Genomic DNA, 19,472 nt, shown 5'->3' on the forward strand with positions numbered 1-19,472 from the left:
GTCAGGTGGGCTGCCTCTCTGCTTGGTCCCTGTGCTGTGGGCCTTCCTGGCTGAAGAGCTTCAGGATGAGCTGATCTCTCGGACCCAGTTTCTCCTCTGACCGCCCAGCCTGAGCCCCAATCCCTGTGGTCAGCAGCCTTCTTAGCGCTCCATGGGATGCTTCCTGCTCCCCGAACGCGATGTGGCCAAAACTCAGCCAAGGCTGCATCCTCTCTCTTCCCTCCCCCTCTCACCCGACAAACCATCTTCGCCCCTTTCTTTTCTGGTTTTTTCTTTTCTGGTCTTTTCTGAAGGGTGGTCCGTGTTCATGTCCTGTGGCTGACAAAACAGAGCACCACAAACTGGGGGCTTAGACAACAGAAATCTATTCACTCCTGGATCTGGAGGTCAGAAGTCCAAGGTCAAGGGGTCAACATGGCCACGCTCCCTCCAGAGGCTCTAGGGGAGGCTCCCTTCTTGTTTCTTCCAGCATCTGGTGGTGATGGCTTGTAGACACATCACTCCAACCTCTGTCCCTGTGGCCACAAACCCTTCTCCGTATAATTCTTCCTTTTTTTTCTTCTGGCCACACCATGCAGCATGTGGGATCTTAGGCCCCCAATGGGGAATCAGACCCACGTCCCCTGCATTGGCAACATAGGGTCTTAACCACTGGACTGCCAGGGAAGTCCCTCTCTGTGTAATTCTATTTTTACTTCTTATAAGGACCTCAGTCCTATTGGATTAAGCTCCCCCTCTCCCACATCAAGTATGACCTCATCTTCATTTGATCACATCTGCAAGGACCCTATTTACAAATAAGGTCCCATCCACAGGTATGGGGGATCCAACCTATCTTTTTTTTTTTCTTCTTCTTCTTTTTTTTTTTTTTGCAGTACACGGGCCTCTCACTGCTGTGGCCTCTCCCACTGTGGAGCACAGGCTCTAGACGCGCAGGCTCAGTGGCCATGGCTCACGGGCCCAGCCGCTCCACGGCATGTGGGATCTTCCCGGACCGGGACACGAAGCCGTGTCCCCTGCATCGGCAGGCGGACTCTCAACCACTGCGCCACCAGGGAAGCCCCAACCTGTCTTTCTGAGGACACATTTCAACCCACGACAAGTGGCCTCTGTGCAGTGGCTCCATCCAGGAGCCTGGGAACCTCTCTCTCCCCGTCATCCCTCATTTCCCACCCGTCCCCACGCCCGTGGCCCCACCTCCCTCCCCACCTGCATCCAGGCCCTCATCACCACTCTGCCCACATCACTGCCACCGTCTCCTCCTGAGGTTATTTCAGGTGAAGCTATTTAGAGGCTCTCTGTGCTCCAGATGCAGCTCAAAGCTGGGGATGCGGCAGAACAAGGCTGAGAAGTGACCTCTGAGTTCCCCTTCATGGGGGTGATTGACATGCTGGCAAATCAACACAACATATAGTGCTGAGCTGTGGCTTGTCTCTGGGGAAAGTAAGGCAGGACGAAAGATGAGAGGAGCGCTAGTGGGGGCGGGGAGGGGCTTCAGGGTGTCAGGAAAGTCCTCCCTGGGAATGGGGGCGGGTAGCTCCCCAGGCAGCGGAGACAGAAAGAGAAAAGGCCCTGAACTGGGAGCAAAGCAGGATCCTGGGAGGGGCAGGAGTGGAGATGGGGGACGGACAATTGGGTGTCTGAGGCCAGGAAGCCAGGAGGAGGAGTTTATAGTTAATTCAGAATTCACACGTGATGAGAAGGCTCTGTGGGTCTGATGGGACTCGTTCTCCTGTTTATTTGGGAGGGGAGCCATCCGCAGGGAAGGACTGTAGAAACACTACCTGCGTCCAGAGCATCTTGGGGCAGCTTGGATGGCGCAGCCGTGTGGGTGTGAGGAGTGGCTGGATGGGGTAACACGGGGATCGTCTATACTCCTCGCTTCCCTGAGGTTCTGATTACGTGCTGGACACCCATCTAAGAGATAGGTCCTGTTATCCTCATTTTACAGATAAGCAAACTGAGGCCCAAAGAGGCTCGAACATTTGTCCATGTAAACCTTGCAAGGCCGGAATTCCAGCTGGGGCAGGCCTGCTCCAGGGTCGCTGCCCTTTATGGCCCCTGAGGGGCTGATGGACAGATGGGGTAGAGGCCAGCAGGGGGAGGGCCAGAGGGGCCTCTGGGCACTTGGCCGCTGGGGGGCGGGTGGTGCCGCTGACAGAAATGGCAGGAACCCCCAGATCTAATCACCTCCCCCCTCCCCCCACAATGTAAGAACCCGCCAGCTCCCCAGTGCCTCCCGTGGGCATTCAGATGCCCTTGACCTCTGAGCCCCATCCGCACTCCTGTCTATTCTGCCCCAGGCAGCACCTCTTGTCACTCTCTGATGGACGATGATGCTCTCACTTCTCGGCCATTCCCCACGCTGGTCCCCAGCCTGGAGGGAGCACCCCGCTTTCCCGTCTCTCCATCCTTTTTCTGGTCAGCTCCTGGGTGGCTGTCTCAGTGGAAACACCACTTCCTCCGGGCAGCCTTCCTTCATTCTGAGATGGGATCAGGCGCTGGGAACACACCCCTGACCTCGTGGCCTCTGTCTTGTCTTCCCTGCGAGGCTGCACCTCTGTGAGGGAGAACGGGGCTCTCTCAACCCCTCTGGGCCCCTGCAGCCCAGCGTGTGTCAACCCCCTGCACTCACAACCCCGGAAGTGATGAGCACACCAGCTGAACGTCTAGTGCCTGTCCCGTGTGGCCACAGGAAGTGACTGGTGATGGTTTGCCGACCACGTGAATGGAAGTTGGTGCTGGAATCCCACCCAAGTTGGCTCCTGCCCCGTCACGTCTCTGCCGTGTGACTGTGGCTGGCACCTCACTTCTCTGAGACCCAGCTGCCTTGCTTCTAGAAGAGGAGCAGGAGACCTGCTTCTCGGGGCTGCTGTGAAAATAAAATCAGATGATTTGAGTATGTTGCCGCACACGTTGGGAATGCACTTATAACGGGCAGGACCTGCACCTTCCTTTCACCCTGCTGTTTCTGCCTCTAAATGACTGAGCCCCGGAAACGTCAGGGGAGAGAAACAAAGGTCTCCCACATCTGCCTCCTCCTCCTATGATGGGGCTGCCTCCAGAAAATGTCCCCTCTGTGGTTTGGGACAGAGTGGTCCCCCTGCCAGCGTGCACGGCTCTTGTTAGAGGCGTTTGCCAAGCTGTGGCACCCAGAGTACAGACCCCAGCCGTGTGATGAGCAGATTCCTTTCCTGTGGCCGCTAACATAGACCTAATTCCCTCACTTTGGGTCCTTTCGGAGTTGGGTGGGTTTAACTGCCTCCGTGCATGTGCCGGGGCCTGGGCACTCAACAGTTGCTTGAATTCAGCTGAACTGGAGGGTGATGCTCTAAACGTGTTACCCGCTGAGGGTTCCAGACATTGACATCCATAAGAAACTGCCCTTCCTTTTCCTTCGATCATGGTCCTCCCCACCTGGAGAGTCCGGGGCCCCTCTGGAGTTTGTGGTCTCACACCAGACGAGACATTAGCTTCAGGTATCCTGGTGGAACAGTGGCGCGCAGGAAAGCGAGGTAATAAAGGATGTCGTCTGAAATGGAGTGTGATCTTCCTGGAGGCGGCAAACGAGCCCAATCAGAGAAGTCATCCGGCTGACAAACTGAGCAAAGTGACTCAGCCCCACTCAGACCCGAGTCACCCAGCCGGCATCCTTCTTCCCCTGGGTTCTCCACGGGACACCTGCAGAGTATAAATGAACTCACATAGGTGGAGGCGGCTGATAAAAAGCCTCTTTTCTGTGCGCCGGGATGACGCAAAAACGGCTTTGATCTTTTCATTCTCAGGGGTTGAAACCTTAGTAGGAAGCATTCATCACATGGCCGGTCAGCTGGGGACGCCCAGCCTCAGTCGCCCTGCACCTTTTCCCAGATGCTGGAAACCACATCCAACAGCTCTCAGCGGGGTGGATGAAGTCAGTATCAAAAATTTCTTTACCAGGAAGCGTTTTTGGCTCGAGGGGTAATGGACGTACAGGTGAGTCTCTGAGTACGAAAAGTTAGGTGATGGCTTGTTTCCCAGGGCCGGGCCGCGGTGGTCCATCACCGCCTGCTCTGGAAGCCCGCACGCTCCAGAGTGTGGCCCCAGGACCAAGCAGGCAGGCCTTGTCCGGCTCCGGGGCTTTGGGGTATGCGGTTTTGCCACTGTCCTGACATTCTGGCGGGAAGGTCTTGTGAATCACGAGAGATGGGATCTTTCAAAAATGACCTGTGCGTGGCTATGGTTTGAAAAGTGCCTCGACACTGCCAGCTTCTAATTAGCTGTGCCTTGCCGTTGGGGACTTATGGGTGACCACTCTGCAGGCTGCAAGCGATGGCTTGAGTCACCAGGAGCAGCGGCAAATGCAGGATGATGGTGTTTGAGGTGGAGGGGGCCCCGGGTCACCTCGTCCAAGACTGTCTTTCACAGATAATTGGCCTCAGCCCCGGGAGGGACAGGACTTGCCAAGCTCAAGCAGGAGCATGTGGCAGAAAGAGACTCCTGATCACGTCCAGAGCTGCGTCCTAAAATGCCTGCTGCCCATCCTCGGCAGCAGAGAGGCACCTACGTGGGGTCATCCACACTTCCTTTAGGGTCCACAGATGAGGACGGTCACCATTAGTGCTAAGCCTCTAGTACAATGTTGAATAGAAGTGGTGAGAGCAGACATCTTTGTTTTGTTTGTACTTTTATTTAACTTGCTATTTTCTGTTGGTTGAAGGCCTATTGACCCACCCCCTGTGACCCACCCCCTGCCCCATCACCTTTCACTGAGGTGATCAAATAATAGGGATATGAAGGCTGTCCCCTGAACCCGCAACCTTTGTCGGGTACCTGTGTGTGGGTGTGAAGTGGCTTTGGTTTGCATTTTCACGAATGGCTAATGGTGTTGACGATCTTGTCCTGTGCTAATTGGCCATTTGTGTATCTTCTTCAGAGATCTATCTGTTCAAAGCCCTTGACTAGTTTTCTAATTGGTACATTGTTGAGTTGTAAGTGTTCTTTACGTACCTGGATGAAAGTCCCTTAACAGATACAGTATTTGCAAATATTTCCCTCCATTCTTTGGTTTGTCTTTTAACCTTCTTGACGGTGTTCTTTGAAATACAAAAGTTTAAAATTTTGATGAAATCCAATTCACCTAGCTGTCTCTTTTGTCACCTGTGCTTTCGATGTTGTATCTAAGAAATCATTGCCTAACCCAAGTCATGAGATTTGTAGTTTTGGTTCTTACATTTACGTCTTTGATCCATTTAAGTTAATTTTTGTATCTGATGTGAGATAGGGGTCAAATTTTATTTATCGTGCATGTGGATATCCAATTGTCCCAGCACTGTTTGTTGAAAAGATTATCCTTTCCCCATTGAATGGTGTTGCCACCCTTTTTGAAATCAATTGACCATAATGTAAAGGATTATTTCTACACTGTGGATTCTATTCTATTGATCTGTATGTCTATCCTTATGCCAGTGCCACACTGTCTTGATTAAGGTAACTTTGTAGGAAGTTTGAAATCGGGAAGTGTCTGTCCTCCAACCTTTTTCTTCTTTTTCAAGATTTTTTTGGGTATTCTGGTTTCCTTGTATTTCCATGTGAATTTTAGGATCAGCTTGTCGCTTCATGCAAAAAAACAAAAATGCAGCTGGGATTTTGATAGGGGCTGCATTGAATCTGTAGGTCAATTTGGGGATTATTGCTATTTTAACAATATTAAATTTTCTGTTCCACGAACTTGGGATGTCTTTCACTTAAATATTTCTTTAATTTCTTTCAATGGTGTTTTACAGTTTTCAGTGCACGAGTTTGTGCTTCTTTGTTAAATTTATTCCCAAGTGTTTTATTCTTTTTGATATTATTTAAATAACACTGATTTCTTAATTTCACTTTTGGATTGTTCATCACTAGTGTATAGAAATACAATTGATTTTTTGGTATTTTTTTAATCTTGCCATCTTGTTGAACTTGTTCTATGGTCCCCAACTTACGACGGTTCAACTTATGATTTTTCCACTTTAAGATGGTGCAAAAGTGATACAAGTTCAGTAAAAATTGTACTTCAAATCTTGAATTTTGATCTTTTCCCAGGTTAGTGATACGTGGTACCATACTCTTGTGATGCTGGACAGAGGCAGAGGACCACAGCTCCCAGTCAGCCCTGAGATCATGAGGATAAACAACTAGTCTGTGCTCAATCATTCTGTTTTCACTTTCAGTACAGTATTCAATAAATTACATGAGATATTCAAGATTTTATTATAAAATAGGGATTGTGTTACATGATTCTGTGCAACAGGAGGCTAATGCAAGTGTTCTGAGCACATTTAAGGTATGCAAGGCTAAGCTATGACGTTGTTAGGTTAAGTGTATTCAATGAATTTTCGACTTGTGATATTTTCAACTTCCAATGGGTTTATCAGGTTGTAACCCCATCATAAGTTTAGGAAGACCTGTAGTTTATTTGTGTGTGTGCAGCCATGTATTTCTTAGGATTTTTCAGTGTGCAAAATCATGTCATCTGCAAATATATATAGCTTTACTTCTTCCTTTCCAATTTGGATGACTTTTGTTATTTTTTTCATGCCTAATCACCATGGCTAGAACCTTTAGTACAATGTTGAATAGAAGTGGTGAGAGCAGACATCCTTGTTTTGTTTGTACTTTTATTTAACTTGCTATTTTCTGTTGACTGGAGGCCTAGACACTGTGAAGTTCAGGTCAGTGGTAGGCTCTTGTCCAGCAGCATGGTATCCCTCCAGGACAGGACTGGTTCTGTCTCTAATCCAGTTAGCTTATTCCAACTTTTATCTCCCCAATGTGTGTATTATCCTGTTCCTCTAATTCCTGCCAGATTTACCATCCTTCTGGCTTCCTCATTCATGCTTCCTTTAAACATTTTCATTCCCCTGTTTCACGAGAGTCCAATTTTTCACACAAAAAAGCTGCTTTGACGGATGGATGATTGCACATGGCAGGTTTTTGTGAACCCAGTGGTTTGTGATCACATCCCCTTGGCTGGAACTCAGTCACCTGACACCCTGGTGATGCAAAGGAGGCTGGGAAATGTGGTCTAAATGGGTGCAGGTTTGGTGCCAGGCATCAGCTCCTGCCACACCGCAAAGCCGTCTGCCCAGAAGTTCGGGAACCTAACTCTCGGGTGGAAGATGCTCGACTGCCATCACCCCCACCTTTCCCAGATCTAAGCTCAAGGGAGATGTTCTTACTTTCAGGGTGTTCAGAATAGAGCTTGGAGCCCTGGCATGGCCCCTCTTCCCACCCAGCCCTCTCCCTTATCCAGCCTTGTGGTCCTTCTGTTTGTGGATCGGGTCCTCTCCAGTGTGTGTTTGGCACCAGGTGCTCTGGGCTGGGGTTGGTTGGCAGGAGCCAAAGTGCACACCTCAGTTGCTGGAAAGCCCACTCTTCTCATGAAGACCCTTCGTGAATAACAGCCTGGGGGTGAAAGGGTCCGTAGACCAAAATCATGCACGTGGGTAAAGTGACACGTGTCAAAGACTCCTGCGTGGGGAGGGGGACCCTGACAGGCAGAGGCTGTGGCTGACGGAGTGAAGGGCAGAGTACATGAGGTGAGACCGACCCATCAGCACCGTGAGTGTCGCAAAGCTGTTCTCCATCCATCATCCTTCGTTTTATTCCAAACCATAAAGAAGACACGTTCTTCCCATTTGGAAAATTTCATGACTCATCACTTTTAGTGCCAGCTATCCTAAAGAAGCAAACGAATGAAAGGAAAAGAAAAAAGAAAGAGACAGAGAGAGAGAAGAAAAAAAAAGCCAAGTTGCAAAACTCTCATTTCACGTGACTGTCGGCCAAGAAAATAGTCCACAAATGATCTCCACGTTTCCCATAAATAATTGTAGAGAGTCCCAATAAATTCATGGGCGTCAAGAGGCCCAAATTGTTTCTATTTGTAACTTCTCCTTTAAACCACCTCAAAATGTCACTCAGGCGTCAGAACTGCAGGTGACCGTCTTGAAGCAGGTGAAGGCTCCTTGGCACGGCACTGGTGTCTTGGAGGAAAGAGCTCTCTGCTCTGGAGGGTTTGAGAAGAAGTTTCTGGGGAACTTGCCCTGCACCATCACTGGTCTGAGGGGCTTGACCCTTTCCCCTTTCCCCTGCAAGCACTGATGTCAGCATCAGACAGAAGCATCCTCACATACCTCGAAGGCCCAGGTCTGTGTGGAGCTAAATGATCTTAGAAGAAACGTGTCTGACCTGGCTTCCTAGGAAGGAGCTCACAGTCCAGAGTCACTGAGAGGACACATCCCTTTGGGGAATATGCCCAGGAGGGTTTCTGTTGGGGACACTACCTGGAGAGGCCACGTGGGACCCTGTGTACTTGATGGATTATTTTTTTACCACTTTCCCCAAATGTGTGTGTGTGTATATGTGTGTGTGTGTGTGTGTGTGTGTGTGTGTGTGTGTGTGTCAGGGCCAAGCAAGGAGGATGGTTGGCTCATGCTCAAAGTCAATGGATTTTGATAGACGTCTATCTCCACTGTTACCGGGCCACTTGGTCAGGACACCAGTCTATGGGGGGTTGTGGATGCAGGCTTAGGGGTGCTCTCAAGCCCCTCCCATCTGCAAAAAGTCTTTTTCTCCTTCTGTGTCAGCATCAGCCAGTCTGCCTGCCTCTCCTGCTGCACCAGGAGGAGACTTCCGAAGGCATCTTGAGCACCTAGGCTTTTTTTTTTCTTTACTGCCATGACAGCACCTGTCTCTCTTGCTTCTCAAAACTTCTTTTCTCTGCACTTGGTGCCCTTGTTCTCCGGCAGAAACATACTTGCCTTTCACTGTAAAAAAATCTACGTGTTTTCTTCCTCCATCCTTGAGGTTGTCTGTGGTCACAGCTATCAGTAAACCATAAATCATCTTCACATCCCAGATCTTGAGTATATTCCCCTAGCCAGTGGATTTATATGAAACTGCAGAGTAGCCTTGACCTAATATTCCAAAGAAATCTCTGGGATATTACAGATAATCAGAAAGCATTTTTTATAATGGAGAACTCACCACTTCTCAGAGAAATTTCACATGGGAACGTCAGCAGGACCACCGCCAGTGCTGTGGCTGTTTCTGTCTTTCCCTCCCTGTCTCTCTTCCCTTCCACTAACTTTTGGCGGCAGAGGAGTGACGGAGGGGAGCAGAAGATGGTGGTGAAAGAGGGGGCCCCAGAGAGCAGGTGTTACTGAAGCAAAAACAGGAAGCCAACCCACAGGCAGGAAGTCTGTGGCCCCTCCTTCTCCATCTAACAAATATGTACTGAGCATAGTTCAGCCTCACCACCTATATTTGTCTACACAATATTAAAAAAAGCAGGTGTCACACCTGGATGAAGTTTAGCCTTGGAATGTGAGGGATGCTGGCCACTTGAGTCACTTAAAGAAGGACCCTGGATTGCAACCCCAGTAAGGGTCATGTCTGCCTCTTTCATCACCATATCTCCAGGCCAACTTCAATGCTAGTAGGTGTTGTGGAACAAGGGAAAGAAAGGGAGTTTGAAGAGCCACCCTCAGGGCCTATTTTCTGGAGCCGTGGTTCCTTGTTTGCTAACACAACCCGGGTCCGGCTCAGGAGATTTTATGTGTCATTCACAGCTGATGCACTGGCCCTCCCACCCAGGCCCATGGCCAGCTGTGGCCTTAGCGTTTCAGGTCTGTGGGGTTTTGTATTAGTTGTCATTGCAATATAACAGACTGCCCACAGTTAATGGCTTAAAATGACACACCCATGTGTTATCTCACAGTTTCTCTGGGTCAGGGGCTCAGGCATGGCTTAGCTGGGTCCTCTGCATGGGGTCTCATGTAAGACTGCCATCACGACGTTGGCTGGGCTGTGTCTTCACCTGAAGGATCAGCTGGGGAGGAATCTGCACCCAAGCTCCTCGGTCATTGACAGAAGTCATTTCCTGGTGGCCGCAGGATTGAAGGCCTGGCTTCTTGCTGGCTGGAGGCTGGTGGCCGCCTTCAGGTCCTAGAGGCTGCCCACGATCCCTGGCCAGGTGGGCATGGGTCCCCCACCCCACTCAAGGGGAGGGGTCTCCCAAAGGCAGACACTAGGAGGCTGGAGATCACTGAGGATCTAACCTGGTTCTCAAGTAGCCAGCTGGGCCTCCTCTCCTTCAGGAAGCATCCCTACTTTCTAATCTCCCATAACCTCTGTGTTATGTGGAAATGAGGAGAAGCTTCACACCATGATTTCAGACAAGGGGCTGCCTTGGAGATTTCAGGGTGGGGTCAGCCAGGCATCTCCTCCAGACACTGAGCCAGTCCCCAGCAGGTGTGGCCCCCGTCCTGGGGGAAGGGGCATTCTCATGGAGGAGGCAGACGACAGGCAAGTGCGTCAGTACAGGTGGAGGTGGTGTCACGAAGGAAACCAACGAGGCAACATGACAGAGATCGGCTGGAGGGACGGCTCCTGGGACAGAGTGATTGGCTTCTCTGCAGGCAGCCCGGGAGCCCCAGGAGGCTGTGCTCGTGAAACCGTCAGGAGTGGCTGGCCTCAGTGCACACCCCTTCCTATCCTGCAGCCTTTGCACTTTTATCTTTCAGCCCCAGCAGCACAGAGAAGAACAAACCTGACTCCATATCAGATCTATTCCTTTATCTATAACCCTTGTGCTCTGCTGCCTGTGCTGAGTCATGCAGGCTCTGTACCTTTTGCAAAAGAATGTTGCCTGTAGCCTGAAATATACAAGAGAGGCCATTCTCAAGGCTCTGACCTTTCAAGGTAAAACACCTTTGCCTTCATACAGAGGTAAAAAGTTGCAGAAGAGACAGTTGTCTTGTTGGAGATTTACAGGAACATCGTGACTTGACCTGTGGACAGCTGCAAGAATGAAGGATTCTGGCACCAGGAATTCTGCAACAAGCAGCCACACCCCTTCCCCTTTTAGTGTAGAACAAGCCTGAGTTCTAACGCAGGTGACTTTGGGACACTAGTCCACCATCTCTCAGTCTGCTGACTTTCTGAATAAGGTTGCTATTCCTTCCCCAACAACTTGTCTCTCGTTTTATTGGCCTGTTGTGTGGCGAGCAGTATGCTCTTGGACTTGGTAACAAAAACACCCATCTGACCAGTTAGTGCAATGATGCAAGTCTTTTACCAGCTGAAAGATCCTTCTGCAGCCCATGGCCTGGACCCGGGAAGGTGAGCAGAGGGGGTCCCAGGCTTTGCTGCCGTCACGGCCTCGCCTTCCTGATGATACCTTACCAGTGTGCGCTCAGACTCCCTGGGGCTACTGACCATTCTCAGCAAAGAAAATTTTCTGTTTAACATTTTCTACTTCCCAGAGACTTAAATATTTTTAAGGGACCTGGGCAAGAAGAGCCCAGATAAAATGATTCTCTAGTGATAAGGTGTCAGGTCCTGAGAACACAGCTGGGAGGGAGATTTTAAGCCAAGGAGCCCTCTGACCGCTCATACTGTACCTGGTACTGTCCACAGTGGGCACTTTGTGTTGGATACCTCTTTGCAGCTGGCGGGAGGATGTTCTGATCACCTCCTGATCACCCCTGGTAGAGGAGGGACCCCTGCCCTAAATGCTATAGGATGGCTGAACTCACAACACCCAGCCCGACAGATAAGCTCAAATCAGTTTATTAGTCACACCCACAGCCTGGGAGAGGAGGACTCCCCCCACCCCCAAATTGGGAGCAGGGTGAACAGGCAGGGGTTTCACAGTGATGAGAGGGTAGGTAACCCCTGTTCCTGGGGCAGGATGGGATTGGTTATTTTTGAATGATTTCACAGCTGGCAGAGTTTGAGGAACAGGCGGGTGCAGTTGGTCAGGCAGGTGGGATACTTTCCTGCTGGATGGGGGGCATATCAGGCAAGAGCAAGGGCATCGAGGTTAGGCCTTGGGAGCCCTGTGAGGCTCGGAGCTGTCAAGGGCAAACGTGAAACTTTACGTCTCACATCACAGGGTGGCTGTTCATTAAAGGTTGCTTAACAGACTTCCGGCCCCTACCCACCAGGTTCCAGCAACATCCCCCTTCCCTGCCCCTTGTCCAGTTATGGTGACCAATAAAGTCTCCAGATATCGCCAAATGACCCCAGGGGAGGAGGGGGCAAAATTGCCCTCAGTTGAGAATCATGAGTGTATGTTGACTCTTTTCTGGGTTGATCTTAGTTATACGGCACTTAAAATTTTTTAAATTTTATTCTGTTTCTTTTATATTTTAAGGTAAAGTTTACATGCAGTGAAATGCACAAAGCCGAGTACCATCCAGCAACTTTTGACAAATGCAAGCGTCCATTGAACCCACACCCCTATCAAAATACAAACTATGTCCATCACCCCAGACTATCTCCTCATATTCCTGCCCAGTCCACTCTGATCCCAACACCAACGGCTGGAGGGCACTTTCATTGGCTCTCGGCTTCCTGCAGGTGGAAATAAAAGCTCCTTCCCAGCTTCATCCCCCATGAACCTTGCATGTGTCTTGGCCTCACCCAACGATCTGTTATGGTCTTAAACACATCACAGCTTTTCTGGTTTCAGACCCCTTGCTTCTGTCAGCCCTCCTACCCATCTCCATCCCCATCTCTCCCAGTTCTACCCTTCCCCAAGGTCCTGGTGACCTTCATGGGGGCTGGCTGACCTCCACCAACCCCACGATAAACCCTCCCCACTTTGAATTCACAGAGCTCTCTGTCCCTTTAGCCATAGGACATTCTGTCTTAGTGGAAATCTCCTGTACACCTGCAGGGTCCTCAGAGGCCTCATTACGGGGTTACCATTCATTCCACAAATATTTTATGGAGCCCCACGGACCGTCAAGCCTTGTCTTAGACACCAGAGTCATGGAGTGTTATAATGACTGTTTACTGTCTCTGTCAGCGGACAGGCCACCAAGTGCTGGAATTCAGGGGCCTGGGCATTTCAATCTCTATCTTCCCACGGCTGTAGTAGTTGCCCAATAAATGCCAACTGAATGAGTTGTCAACCAAGAAAATAATGCGGAGGGGTGCAAAGAAGAATTTACGGGAGTCTTAAGAATTGCAATTCGGGAGACACAGAGTCAAGTAACCCAAAAGAGCATTCCAAGGATGAGAAAGAGTCAGAGGTTTATGAAGACAAAAAGGCATGACCGAGGCCAGTCAGAAAATATTTGTCCTCAAGGAATCGTGCACCGTCTCAGGGTGTGGGTCTGACGAGTAGATAAACTGTCATGAGTTTCCGGCGGATGTTCTGATGACTGCATCAGGTCAACAGGTCAGACTCCATCCCTGCCGAGCCCCTTCCTTAGTGGCTGCCTTTGGGAGTGCTTGCTTAGCAATACTGGCCTCATTTTGATTTTCTCTTCACAGAGTGAATGAGCCACCTTCCGCAGACCTTGGTTGTGTGTCCCCAGACCTCTGGGCTTTCCTCTGGCTGTCCTTCTGGTCTGAAGAGCCCTTTGAAAGTCTCGCCTTCTTCTGAAGCCCATCACAGATGCCATGTTTACTGTGGCATTTTTGAACACCGTGGTGCTGCCTTTACTGCAGGTAATTGCACACGTGACTTTTCCCTGCTGAGCTGAAAACTCCTTCTGGGGAGCACGACCCTGCACATCTTTTTACTCCTGCAGTGTATAGCCTCCGGCCAGACAGGCCAGCTGAGGTGACTGCAGGCTGTCCTGGCTGAGCTGTTCTCTGGTCCTGGGGCCTCATCAGGACCCCGCCCTCTTCTGAGCCTCACTCTCCCTTCTCTCTTCAGCATCAGAGGGACAGCTTGGGCTCTGAAGTCTCCTGAATTGGGACCTTCTGCAGGAAGGTCTTTAGGGAACCTGTTCTCTTATCACACAGCCCTTCCTGTGGATTTTGGTGTCACATTGACTATTTTTAAGACAAGATCCCACTGGGGTTGGGGTGGCCTGGGTGCGTTCCCAGGTGGATTTCTGCCTGACCCTTTTGGAGGCGGTAGCTTTCCATGAACTTCCGGCCACGCTGTAACTGCCTCGGAGCAGCCCCGCCATGCACGCGTATAAACACAGCTAAGTTGCCTTTTAGGCTGACTGCAGGTACTGGGCCTGAGCGACAAATCTTCCATCGAATATTCTCGGTTATGGCAACGCAAGGCCCTCCGTCTTGTTTTATCCCCGTGATTAAGGAGGAGAGTTGCAGGGAACTAAAGGGAGATTTAGTGCTTGTTCCCTAAATCAGCATTGTGGCTTCATATAAAACTAAAGGGGGAAAAAACCCGGTCTTGTAAACATTTTTATTTGCCAAGTTAAGCCGCCCCCTACCCCCCAGGGACACAGGCATCCCAGCACTTAGAAGTCGGCTCTCTCTCAAACTTGTTTGCAAGAAGTTTCTAGGGAGAACTTTTTAATAAAGGGTTCGCCGAACAAGACCCATTCAATTTTCTCCAATTATACATGAAAAGTAACTTTTGCTCACTCTGTAGTTTTCTTCTTTGCCTTGGGTCTTTTGAGGGCTGGATTTAAATCCAAGCCTGTACAGGCAGAAGAAAAAGCGTTGTGGTCTCTTTGCTGAGGGTGGCTTACAACAAATTAGAAAGAAATGAAATATTCCCACAAGAGTCAAGTGCCTTTATTGGGTCTTCCACATTAACAATTGTATTTTTATATTTCATATTGCAAGGGTGGGTGAACCGTCTTCCAGAGCTGAATCATAGAGTTTGTTTACTTTTGATGGAGATTCGAGTTGCGATTCGATGCAGGTCTTAGAAAAAGCTGAACCAGCTCCTAGTCCTGTTAACTACTAGCAGTGGAATAAGGACCAGGCAAAGCAAACGAGGCAGCCTGGGGGCAGAATCCAAGGAGATGCTTTTCGCTGGTCTGAGCAGGTGGCAGCCCTGCACATACTCAGCCCTTGGAAAGAAGGCCTCTAGACAATGAGGCGCCTCCTTCCTCCCCCCATCCCGCCCTGACCTCAGTCTGACTGATTGACAACTCGAATATGTACTCATTCTTGGAATGTATTCCTGGGGAGTTTGATTGACTCGTTAATTCAAGCCAAGAGCTGATTTGATTTTCCTTAACTCCATGCAGATCACTTGGAATGTGGGGAGACAAAGGGCTTTCTCCTAATGGATTGTGTAGAGCCTGGGGTGAGATTGAAAACAACTCCTCCACCTGTGTTATAGGTTGACTTGTGTCCCTCCCAAATTGGTTTGTTGAAGGCCTGACCCCCAGGACCACGGATGTGACATTGTTACTGAACTGAGCTTGGGTCTGTTCACCCAGCGCCATGCAAAGCTCATCTACTGACACCAGGTGTGGTGAAGGCAGGTGCAGCGCTTATTGCAAGGCGCCCATCACGGGGCCAAGCAAGGAGAACGGGCAGCTCAAGCTCAAAACACACAAATTCCTCCTCCGTGGCTTTCAGGGAAAGGCTTTTAAAGGCAGGGTGAGGGAGAGGGTCTCAGGGTGCATGATCAGCTCCTGGACCTTCTTCTGATTGGTTGGTGGTGAGGTAATCAGAAATCAGCATCATCCACCTTCTGGTTGCAACAGGTCTGAGGTCTACGTGCTGGTGGTCAGCATACAGTTAACTTCTTCTACCCAGTGGGGGTTTCAGTGTCTGCAAAGCAGCTCAAAGGACACGGCTCAGAATGTGATGTATAGCCCTTGAGGAGAAACTAAAAGTCCTTGACTTTGTTGAGTGGCTAAGCCATTATTATTTTGTCTTGCTTGACTGTTTTCCTTTCTTTCCATATTTTCTCACTTCTCGGATTAAATTTGTTCTTTAGAACTCGGAGAAAGCCTTGGTGGTTAAAGCTTTTCTACAGACAGGAAACAGGGGACGCCGCAGGGTTCTGCTTGCATTCAATCTTATTTGGAAATAGGGAGGTCATACTGGAGAAGGATGAGCCGTAATGACTGGTGTCCTTATCAGTAGGGGAAATTTTGGACACAGACAGGCAGACAAACAGACACACAGACACAGACACACACACACACACAAGGCAAAGTAAGGATTGGGATGATACTGTCACAAGCCAGGAAATTACCAGAAGCTAAGAGAGAGGCCTGGGACAGCTCCCTAGCAACTTCAGAAGGAGCATGGCAGGCTGCTCCTTGCTGACACCTTGATTCTGTACTTCCAGCCTCCGGAACAGAGAGACATTAAATTTCTGGTGTTTAAATCACCCCATTTGTGTCCCTTTGTTATGGCAGCCCTGGTGAACGAACACAGCCTATTAATCCAGAGGAATCTCTGTGCTCCTACCCTGTAGATCCTGCTGCAGTGTCTCTTTTTAATGGGTTACCTGTGCGCAATTTTATTTACTCTCTTTTGATTGCACCTGCTTTAGCGTCTTTGAGCTGTCAGATTCAAGCCTGTCCTTTTAAGATGAGTAATTCCAGCAGTGAGTCTCTGCTGCTTGGCTTGGGGTAGGGAGGGAGGTCCCATTGGAAAACATTACATCAAGGCCCGTTTGCAGCCGTTCCGGTCTGAGTCCACAGGTCATGCCTGGCCGGTTATCCTTCAGAGGTAAAGGAGTTTAATCTTCTCCGCCAAGTGCTGGGTATTTTTCTCCCAATGATAGTTTGGAAATGCCACATCGAAGGCAAGGCACTGCACAGAGGGAGCCGTAGCCTTGTGCTCATTAAAAGGTAGCATGTTTACAGAAAGCTCGTGTTGGGGAGAATTCTCTAAGCCCGTGGTGGCATTTACGGTGCTCAGGAAGCATAATGAGAACACTCAGCAGTGGAAATAGTCCATTTGCATATTTCTCGGGATGCGATCACGTAATGCAGGGAACCTAGTTGCTGATGAATGCCATTTAAAGTTCATACCTGCGTTTGTTGCTCTGTCATACTTTAAATTGAAAACGGTGCGTGGATACAGGGTTGGGGATCAGAGTCCATAGAAACTGCTCTGTGTCCTGGTCAGCTTCACTTAAGGAGCTCGCGATGCGGCACGGACTGTTTTCTGTGCTGTTACTCCAGGCCCTTGAGCCATGATGAGGACTCAGCAGCTGAGCACCTGCCCCTCCACATGACAAAGACCCACACCCATGGTCTCTGTCTCTGGATCCGGTTAAACCACACCTGATGTGTTCATGTGAAGATGCCAGAGGCCCTTCTGTGCTGAGAACATCGTGCTCAGGTCTCACACTGGAAGTGACCTCAGGATGCCTTTCACTGTTTCAAATTCTTTTTTAAAATTTTTATTTTATATTGGAGTGTAGTTGATTTACAATGTTGTGTTAGTTTCAGGTGTACAGCAAAGTGAATGTTATACATAGGCATCTATCTCTTCTTTTTTAGATTCTTTTCCCTTATAAGTTATTATACAATATTGAGTAGAGTTCCCTGTGCTATACGGTAGGTCCTTGTTGGTTATCTATCTTATATAGAGTAGTGTGTATATGTTCATCTCAAACTCCTAATTTAAAAAATTCTTTTTCTTTTAATTTAATTTTTATTTATTTATTTTTATTGACATATAGTTGAGTTACAATGTTGTGTTACTTTCCAGTGTACAGCAAAGCAATTCAGTTACACATACATATGTATCTATTCTTTTTTCAGATTCTTTTCCCTTGTAGGTTATTACATAATACCTGTGCTACACAGTAGGTCCTTGTTGATTATCTATTTTATATATAGTAGTGTGTATATATTAATCCCAAACTCCTAATTTATCCCTCCCCCCTTTCCCCTTTAGTCACCATAAGTTTGTTTTCTATGTCTGTGTGTCTATTTCTGTTTTGTAAACAAGTTCATTTGTATTATTATTATTTGTTTTTAGTTTCTACATGTAAGTGATATCATATGGTATTTGTCTTTCTGTGTCTGGCTTATTTCACTTAGTATGATCATCTCTAGGTCCATCCATGTTGCTGCAAATCAAATTCTTTTTCAACACCCGTCTTCTGGACAGTCAGACAAATGAGCAGATGGACCAGTGTGACCTGGGAGCAGCAGAGATGACCCAGACACGTGGAGAATAACCAGAGCACCTGTTCTGGCTCTGGGACAATCCCATCGATTCCTAGAAGTGTGGTTCACCTAGGACATTCATATACCATTGGAGGATACCTTTTTTGGTGTTTTTCTAAGGAGGTGAAGAAGAATCTCAGGACATAGAAACTCAATACTCTGGAAAATCAGGCTCTGAATAATTAAGAGTCAGAAATAATAGCAGAGGCTGCATTACAGAGCCTCTGATGCGTGGCTGGCCCCTTATCTGGACGTCATGCTGTCCCGTCCCCATGACAGCATGCACGTGGGCTCTTGGGCTGTCCTCGCTCTGCGGACCAGGAGATGGCTTCTGAGAGCCCTACAGTGCTTGTCTGAGGTCAAGCTGCTAGAAAGCGACAGAGCAGGAATTTGCCTCTGGTGTGTCTGTGTCCAAACCTTAACACAACTTGTATCCAGGTCCTGGGGCTGCCACAACAAATTACACGGACTGGGGGGCTTAAATAACACAGATTGACTCTCTCACAGTCCAGGAGGCCAGAAGACTGAGCAGAAGGTGCCAGCCAGGTCTTGCACCCTCTCAAGGCTCTAAGGAACCATCCTTTCTTGCCAACCCCAGTTTCTTTTTTGATTTGATGGCCATCCTTGTGTCCCTTGGCTTGTAACTGCCTCACTCCAAGCTCTGCTCTGCTGTCATGTGCCCTTCTTCACCCTGTGTCTCTGTGTCCAAATTTCCCTCCCTTTATAAGGACACCAGTCACTGGGTTTAGGGCCACACTAGTCCAGTAGGACCTCATCTTAACTAGGTTACATCCTTAAAGACCCTTTTTCCAAAGAAGGCTTGTTCTCAGATGCTGGGGTCAGGACTTCAGTACATCTTTTGGGGGGACATAATTCATGACACTGCCTAATGCCTCCACCTCACTTCCCCTTGAGAAGGAGGTTTATTCCAGAAAGCAGCGGATGTGCTGGAATTCCCATCTCTGCCCTCACCCCCATCCATGCCCTGCCCTGTGAGCCATTCACACTGAGCAGCTCCAGATGTGGCAGCCAGCCTGGCACAGTCCCCTTGATGCTGGGTGGCTTGCAGCTGAGGGTGAGTGTGGGAACCTGGGCTGCTCATGTGGGGAGTGGATGTGGGCTTTGAGGGGGGGGCGGGTTGTAGGCAGGTTTGGGAGGTTGGGGCCCTGGGTCCAGCATGTGACTGGGGAGTCTTCCCCAGGCCTGATTTCCCTGAGACCTTGGTCCGACATTTCAGGGTTGCTGTGAAAACAAAAGCTACGATAGTTGACCCCCAAATGACCCTATAAACCAGGATTCTCAACCCTGGATGGAGATTAGAATCACCCAGAGAGCTTGGAAATGTCCCGATGCCCCAGCCACGCAAACCCGTTAGATTCGAGTCTGCCAGCAAGGCTGTTTGAAAAAACCCCGGGGGTTCCGTGAGCCGCCGAGGCTAAAGATGGCTGCAAACCCCAAAGCCACAGGCAGGCTCGGGGAGGGTTTAGGGTACTTGTAACCCGCAAGGGGGCTTTGTCTACGAAAGGCCTGGGGTGGTGGCACTGGGGGAAGAAGACACACAGGAGAATAAGCCAGCCCTAAGAC

The sequence above is a fragment of the Stenella coeruleoalba genome, assembly GCF_951394435.1.
Source record: "Stenella coeruleoalba genome assembly, chromosome: 1".
NCBI classification, from domain to species: domain Eukaryota; kingdom Metazoa; phylum Chordata; class Mammalia; order Artiodactyla; family Delphinidae; genus Stenella; species Stenella coeruleoalba.